Consider the following 8,076-nt stretch of genomic DNA (forward strand, 5'->3'; position numbering starts at 1 on the left):
GGCGCTGCCCGGCCTGCCCGGGCACCCGCCGGAGCTATGCGAGGAATGTCCATGCGCGCGGGTGGCCGCCCGCCAGGCCCTGCCGAGGCACATCCCCGACGTCAGGGCTCCCGGCAGCACTGGTGACTCCCGGCCCCACGCCAGGGAATAGTGTGGGAGCAGTGCCGCAGGGCAGAGCAGCCCCCAGCTGGAGGGGAGCATCGCCCCTCTCGCAGCACCTGGGGGGGGACCTGGAGCATCGCAGCTCTCGGGCAGAATAAAGCACAGCAGGGGATGGGGAACCGGGGCCCTGGGGGGGCTGAGCACCCCCAGCCCCCCCTCCCCAGCAGAGTGAGGGGGTTCACAGCACCCCACAGTGGGGCAGTGCGGGGAAGCTGCCCTCTAGGGAGGGTGGCCAGGCTGCCTGCAGCGGCCCTGCCCAACACCCCCAGCCGGATCCCAGCCCTCCTGTCCCTGCGAGAACGGCCCTGGCTTCGCCACTTCCCATAAGGGCCCCGGGCGCCCACACTGCCGTTCGGGGGGCCTCTTCCCTCCTGCTCAGGCCGCGGCGGTGCTGCAACCTGCTGCTGAGTCGAGAGTCCGGGAAGCTCTGACAGCCCCGTGGGTTTCTTGGAATAAACCCAACCTCACGGCAGCGGTGACGCAGCGGCCGGCGGGCAAATCCCTGCCAAAGGTTTCACAAACCTCTCGCCTTCCCCAGAAAAGCCGAGCGGACTTGGCCCCACGTTTCGTAAGCGGCTGATCAAGCGTGTCACAGGCAGCCAGTTCCCCTCTGCCCCGCAGCCGGGGCCAGCTGAGCTCACCCCTGCAGAGGCTTCCTGGACAGGGAAGGCGTTCTCGGCGGTGATTAGACCCTGTCGCTGCGTGGCAGTGCCGGGTGCCGGACGGGAAATGGGGCATGAGCGCAGAGGGTCATAAGCAGGGCTGGGACACCACGGTCCTGCAGCTCCCCCCACCCCATGTCTCCTGGGGCCAGGAACCAGGCGGGTGCAGCAAAGCTGCCTGCCGAGCCCAGGCCGAGCAGGGGACGCCATAGCCCTGTGCACCCTGAGGCCCTGGCTCCCATCTGCCTGACCAGGAGCACTCAGGCGATCGGCGATCCCCCAGAGAGGGACTTGGGGCAGCCAGCAGCAAGCACGGAGGTGGCCAGGCGAGCCAAGCTGGGCAACCCAGCAGCCGAGCAGGCGCCTGGTCTCCTTGCTGTGCCGTACCAGCTCTAGGACGGACCAGGCACCGGCACAGGCACCGTTGCCGGCACAGGCACCAGCACCGGCACAGCACCCTGCCAGGCAGCGGCCCCAGGCCCCGTCCTCCCTGCACTGGACGGGCAGCACACAGCTGGAGGCTGAAGCCGCCCGTGGGCTTTCCTCTGTGCTGGGGCTGAGCTGGCACCAGCAGGGACAGGACAGGACGGGATGGGACAGGTTGGCCAGCAGCTCTGCTCTGCCTGCTCTGAGCACGAATGACCCAAATCCGGCACGCTGGGTAAACCAGTGCTGGCCCTGCCCTGCCCTGGACACTTTTAGACGACTGCAGCCCCCTGCACCGACCAGCCATCCCACCAGGCCAGCCTGCAGCATGGGGCTGTGGGGCCCAGCCTGTTCCCAGCTGCCTCCCGGACGGGGAGACTTCTGGCTCACGCACCTCTCCACACAGCATGGGAGCCACAGGCCGAAAACCAGCAGAACTCATGGCAGCTGTAAGCACAGCCTGTCCCCAGTGCCACCGCCTCCTCCACGCCATGACAGTGGCCATGCGGAGCGGGGTGAGAGCGAACAGAGCCACATGAGAGCCCAGCAAGGTGCTGGGGCGCAGGAGGGTGGTTGGGCAGAGACAGGCAGCTGCCCCACTGCTCCTGGAACCCTCCGCCCTGCCCCAGCCTGGCCTCCCCAGAGGGGCGTGGGGCAGCCGTTGCTCCCCACCATACCGCCAGCTCGTTACTGGCACGAGAAGGAAGTGTCCACCGGGATGGTGAACCTGAACCCTGTGGGGTCAGGGGGTGCAGGAAACCTGCTCTGGTGCGTGCCAGCATCTGCAGACCCAAAAACAGGAAATAACTGCAGCCTGCAATTGCCGCAGGCAGACAGCCCCCGGCGGGGCAGGCAGCACGGCGGCCAGGGGGGCTTGGCCGGGCACCGTGGCTCTGCCGTGGGTACCCCAGCTGCATGGTGAAGCCTGGCTGTGCAAAGCCAGAGGCCAGAGGCCATCCCTGGGGAGCAGGACAGACCCACAAGGGCACCCCAGCCCCGCACCGGGACCAGCAGCCTGCCACCGGCCGCTGGTGCACAGAGAGCAGCCCCGTCCCCTCGCGGGAGCAGTGGCCATGCTAGGAGGGGACCTTCCCGCTTGGAGCATTCTTGTCCCACCTGGGCCACACCGGCTCCCTCCAGGCGGGATGCTCAGACAGGGCAGGCTGTGGTGCAGGTACCTGCCCCATGTCAGTCCATCTGAGAGACTCCATGGGACAGGCCAGCTGTGAGGCCAGGCATGACCCACAGCCCGCGGCGGGAGGGAGGTGGCACCGCATGGGGCACCTTAGGGGTGTCCCCCTGGGCTGGCTGGGCCATCACCCAAGGGGCTGGTCACCCACCAGCCTCTCCTGTCCTGGCACCCGTGACTCGTAGCGCCCATAGCCCGCGCGCCACTCGGAACACCCGAGCTGGGGGGGGAGCTCGCCGCCCGACCTCGCGGCACACCCCACACCCCCGCCGCCAATACCCCGACCTCGCGGCACACCCCTCACGCACTTCCTCCTGCCTCAGCTCCACAGCGCCAGGACGTTCCCACATCCACCACCGCATTTCCCAGTAGGATGCAGGAAAGGGCTGTGCAGCAGCCGGGGACTTACTGTAAATGGCACCACCTGCTCCTTACATGGCAATTCCTCTGTGGGCCAGGGCCACGAGGACGGTTGGGAACGGACTGAGACATCTGCTCTCCAGCATGCTGCTGGGAAGCACGAGCTCAGGCTCTGCAGCACAGCCTGGGGCTGGTGCCGGCTGCCCCGGCTGCGGGCTCGGGACAGGTGATGGCTCCCTGCGCTGGAGGAGGAGCGGGGCTGTGCAGCCCTGCAGCTTGATGTCCCTGGGGTATGTGGGAGCCCCCTGGTCCCACAGCATCCCCTCGTCTTGCCCCTCTGCCCCAGGCAGGCACACACAGCACGGCCCTGTGGTGTGGCATGAGATCCCTGGCCCTGGCAGGGGCTTGGCCGGCAGTAACCCATCCCATTGCTGGTGCAGAGGAGGCAGAGCCTTGGCAGCTGGGGATGCCACAGGGGCTGCCCTGAGCCCCTTCATTGCGTGCCTGGCTTGGCCCCTGGCTCTTCCCAGCCAGGGCAGGACCGCAAGCAGGCGGGGAGTGTGGGGCGGCAGCAGGACCCCCGTGCCCAGGCCTGGGTGTATTTTGGGATGCAGACAAGCCCAGAGGCCTCTGTACGTCCCCATGGAAACCCCTCTCTGTTGCTGCTTCTCCAGCCAGACCCGCAGTCAGCTCAGAGTGAGCCAGCAGCTGTGGATTCCTCACTCCTTCCATCAGCAGCTCCACACAGGGCTGCGCTACCCCGGCCCTCCTGCCCAGCAGCCACATCCACCAGCTCACCACTTCCCCTCGCCCGCTGCCGGGCCGGGGGTCCTGCTGCCCTACTAGCCAGCACCGCCCCAAGCTTTGAGAGACACAGACCCTTCACCTGCCCATGGAACCCTCCGAGGGAGCAGCCTCTCCCACCACCCTGCAGCCCCTGCCTGCCCCTGCCCACTCCCCCGAGCCTGCCCAGGGCTCTGTCCTGCACCCTACGACCACCAGCCACGGCGCAGGGCAGAGCTTTCACTGCCCACGCGGAGGCGGATGTTCAGAGTGGAACCCCCCCCCCGGCGCATTTCCACAGCCCAGGAGGAAGTTTTCATCCCGGCAGTGACAGCTGGAGCCCAAAGAAAGTCTTGACATTTCAGAGCAAGGTTTCAAACAAAGCCGCGTTGCTGTGGCAATGGCAGCCGCAGGCCCCCCCGCCCCATCCCGCGGCTGGGGACACAGCCAAGGCGGAGGGAGCAGCAGCCCAGTGCCAGCGGTGCCAGGGCTGCCGGGCAGGCATACAGCGGTGGGCCGTGTCCTCAGTGACAGCTGGAGCCCAAAGAAAGTCTTGACATTTCAGAGCAAGGTTTCAAACAAAGCCGCGTTGCTGTGGCAATGGCAGCCGCAGGCCCCCCCGCCCCATCCCGCGGCTGGGGACACAGCCAAGGCGGAGGGAGCAGCAGCCCAGTGCCAGCGGTGCCAGGGCTGCCGGGCAGGCATACAGCGGTGGGCCGTGTCCTCAGCCCTGCCCCTGCACCCTGCACCGCACCCAAGCCAGAGGGTCCCACTGCCAAGTGCCGCCTGTGCCATCCCCGGGAGGGCTGTGCCCGGGGCAGGCTGAGGGTGCCAGCACACAGGCAGACCCAATCCTGCACCCTCCCTGGGATCAGCCCAGCCAGCGACCCTGTCCTGGGCCCACGCTGCATTTGCATCTGCAAATCGCCACAGGGAGCGGCGAGGCGCCTGCCGCCGGCTGTGGTCACTGCTGAGCACGGGCACGCCAATGGCACATCACGGGAGGACCCCGTGGGTGCTCCAGGCAGCAGGCTGCCAGCTGCCTTGGGTGTGCTTGCCCAGCACAGTGCAGAGTCCTCGGATGACCCTGGCACAGCAGCCATGGGCAGGTGCCAAACCCCAGCCCTGGAGCATCCCTTGGCCTCGCATCAGCCCTGGCCTTGGCCCCAGAACAGGAGCAGGCAGCAGCGATGCTGCACACGCAGCTGGGGATGGGGCTCCCAGACATGGGACCCTACATCCATGGGGCTGGCACTGCTGTTCCCAGTCTGGCCCTGCCTGCCTGCCCCCTCCCCACCAGTGCACGATGCCGGGGGGCCCAAAGGTCCCCCCAAGCCTGGTGGGCTGTGCCTGTCCCACGGCTCCGGGGGCCCGTTGGCAGAAAGCAGCTCCAGCCTGCACCGGCCGGGCTGGGGGCAATGGGCAGAGGCGGCGCCACGCTGGGCGAGGACGGGATGTGCGGCTGGCAGAGGACACAGCTGGAGCAGATGTTCCCTAGAAGGACCCAAGGGCCCCGTCTCAGCATTTAACGAGTGGGAACGGGAGCACTTTACTGTAATTCCAGCAATTACATTGTTCATCCTTGGCAGCTGACACCAGTTGGTGTCCAGTGCCATGGGATCACGATAAGCCACCTGGCACAGAGACTTGGCAGCATGCCGTGCCGCCGGGCAGCCAGCCAAGGCAGGGCAATAAAGGGCTGCAGAGCGAGGTGAAAGGTGTGAGGTACGGTAAGGGCCCACCCCAGGAGTTCCTGTCACCGGCACAGCCCTGGTGCCAGCCAGGAGGGCTCTGGTGCCCAGGAGTGCCTGCCAAGCCCAGCAGGACTGGGGATCCCCAGCCCTGTGGCTCTGGGGAGTCAAGCTGCCAGCCCAGCAGCTTCTTGCACCACGGCAGCCCCTGCACCCATGCAGCCTTGGTGGGTGCTGAGCTGGAGCTGCTGGCAGCAGGATGCTCCGGCCAACGAGCAGAGGGGAGGGCTTGGGGCAGCGAGGTGTCGGCAGGGCGGAGGGGACCCCCCCACTCACCAGGCACAGGAGGGGGCTCAGGGACGGGGCAGAGGCTACATTTGAGGTCCTGTCACCCACGGGGACCCCGGGCACCCGGCATCCGTCCCAGCCAACGTCTCCCCAGCCCCTGCTCGCCCATTGCTGCTTCCAGGCAGGCGCTGCCCCCGGGCTCTCCTTCCCTGCATCGCCTGCCCGCCCTGGTCTGGCTGCCGCATCCACCGGGTGGTCTGTGCCGGTGCCTGGGGCCGTGCGGGAGCAGGGGACAGTTGGCACCCAAGGGACGGGAGTGTGAGCCCTGCTGAGTCATCACTTCGCTGTTCTCGTTTTTCCATGGTGCTGTTGTGCAGTTTGCTGGAAGCCAGCTAAGAGCCATGACTAATCTGTTCTCAAAACAAGCACAAAGAGAGCAGGGAGGTTTGTGCAAACCCCGCGGGGAAGGGGGGGTGAATCACAGCGCGGGGCTGGGGGAGGCGAGCAGCCCGGAGCAGCTGGGAATGCCTAGCCAGGGAGCAGTCCCGCCAGCAGCACCTGCGATGGGTGTGGGGCATGGGCACAGCCTGGGGACCCCCGAGCTCCCCTCCCATCCCCTCCCTGCACGGTGCAGCTGAGCCATGCAGGGCTGGGGTGCAGGCAGCGCACCGGGGCAGGGTGAAGCAGGCAGGGCAGGCAGGCGTGGGCCGTTGGTGCTTGGAAACGCACATGCAGTTGCCAGGGTTGGGGCTTCCATCCTGGTCGTTTCTGCCCTGCAGGGAAGCCACCGGCTGGGGAGACCGGGGAAGGAAGCGCAGGAGTTTGCTCTGGCCAGAATCGGGCATCCATTGATTTGCTGTTATTAAAACCAGAGCTGCTGTCGGGAACTCTGCAGCCTGGCTGCCCTCGCACACGCTTCCTGGAAAGGGCCTTCCCACGTGCCCTCGCCAGCGGGGGACGGTCCCCCCAAAGCACCTGGACGAGGCGCTGGCCAGTGCCGGGTTCAGACGGCAGCCAGGGCAGGGGAGGCTCCCGCGGGGACGGGAGCCGAGGAGTCAATTCTGCGCTTGGCACCCACCACTCTGCTGCCCAGCAGCTCTCAGCCCCCGCTGCCCCCAGCCCTCCTCGGCTCACCCGGCACCCCTGGCGCTGCCCACAGGGCTCAGGGCAGCCCTCCCACCCCACAGCGGGCGCTGGTGGCGGCGAGGGCGCAGTGGCACTCGCTGCCCCTTTCGTCTACTGGGCTGAAGAGAATTTACTGGAGAGGCAAAGTCATCACTTCCAGCGGGGGATGAATCACCCCTGTCAGGAATTCTGCCCGGGGGCTTTTCTGTAAGAGTGTGGAATTTCGACATGGCCAAGGGCCGCCGTGCCCTCCCGGCCTTGCAGGTCCCTCCTTCTTGCACAACCTCCCGCCGGGGTTCCTGTTCCCAGCCCCGGACTCGCAGCCGCAGCAGCTGCCAAGGGGCGCAGGCACAGGTAGCCCGGCGGGGAGGGTCCCTGCCCACGGTGAGGAGCGGGGCCCTGGGAGCTGCCAGAGCCAGCAAAGGGACCAGGACGAGCCTGGGTTCCCAGCGTGGTGAGGGTGCCCCCACCCACAGAGCTGCACACCTTGGTGCCCCGCACGGCTGCCCCAGCCATAAGTGGGTCCCCCACAGGGCTGTGGGCTTGCCGGTGCTGCCTGTGCTCAGCACCACGTGGCCGTGGCTGCTGGCGGGCTGTCGCCGCGGCGGTTGGCTGCGGTTCAGAGCCCCCAGCTGCGCTCGTACCCACAAGCAGGTGCCGACAGAGGGGAAGTGGCAGGTCCCAGCCGCAGCGGGCGCACCGTCTCAGCAGCAGCATCTTCCCTCTGCCCTGACCAGGCACATCCCACCCCCATTAGACTGTCGGGACCGGAGCGGGGGACACCGGCGGGGGGGAGGTGTGTGCCCTCGGGTGGAGAGGCAGCTCCCGGCAGACACACAGTCGCTGCCCCTGCCGCCATCCCAGTGCCATCCTGCTGTGGGGTCACTGCAGGGGGACACTGCTGACCTGGGGGGACACACCAAGGGCCTGGGGGGTGCCCCGGCATGGGCTGCTGCAGCCTCAGGGCCAGGCTACAGCTGGAGGAGAGGCGGAGAGGGGGCTGGGGGCCAGGGCTTTCCCGGCAGCCAGTGGTGACCCTACAGGAGCCCAGATGGTCAGCAGGGCCATGCCGGGGTTGGGGTTTCTCTCGGTTTCCACAAGCTGCAGAAACTCTTTCAGAGCGAGAGCAGAGGGGTTTCTTGATAACGGGGGAAGCACACTCACAGCAGGAACTGAAACGTCACCTTTGAGACTGGCGGCTCTTCCCCAGGCTAGCCGCCTGACACAGCCTCACCGCTCTCCCGGCAGCTTTGCAGTAAAGGGGGCTGCCGGAGCGGGGGCTGCCCCTGCCCCATGCCCAGCCCAGCCTGCCAGGACCCGGCGTCTGCTCCAGCCGTGCACACAGCGTGGCCCCGCTCTCTCCAGCGTCCCTGCTGCAGCCGCCGCCTCC

General features: G+C 67.6%; 1 protein-coding gene across 1 annotated transcript in view; it reads left to right on the forward strand.

Annotated features, from left to right (window-relative positions):
• Positions 1 to 8,076, forward strand: part of LOC103899049 (probable low-specificity L-threonine aldolase 2) — a 26,182-nt gene that overhangs the window by 2,063 nt on the left and 16,043 nt on the right. The window lies entirely within an intron of this gene.

Source organism: Aptenodytes forsteri, unplaced genomic scaffold, assembly GCF_000699145.1.
Source record: "Aptenodytes forsteri isolate BGI_AS27 unplaced genomic scaffold, ASM69914v1 Scaffold243, whole genome shotgun sequence".
Lineage (NCBI taxonomy): Eukaryota > Metazoa > Chordata > Aves > Sphenisciformes > Spheniscidae > Aptenodytes > Aptenodytes forsteri.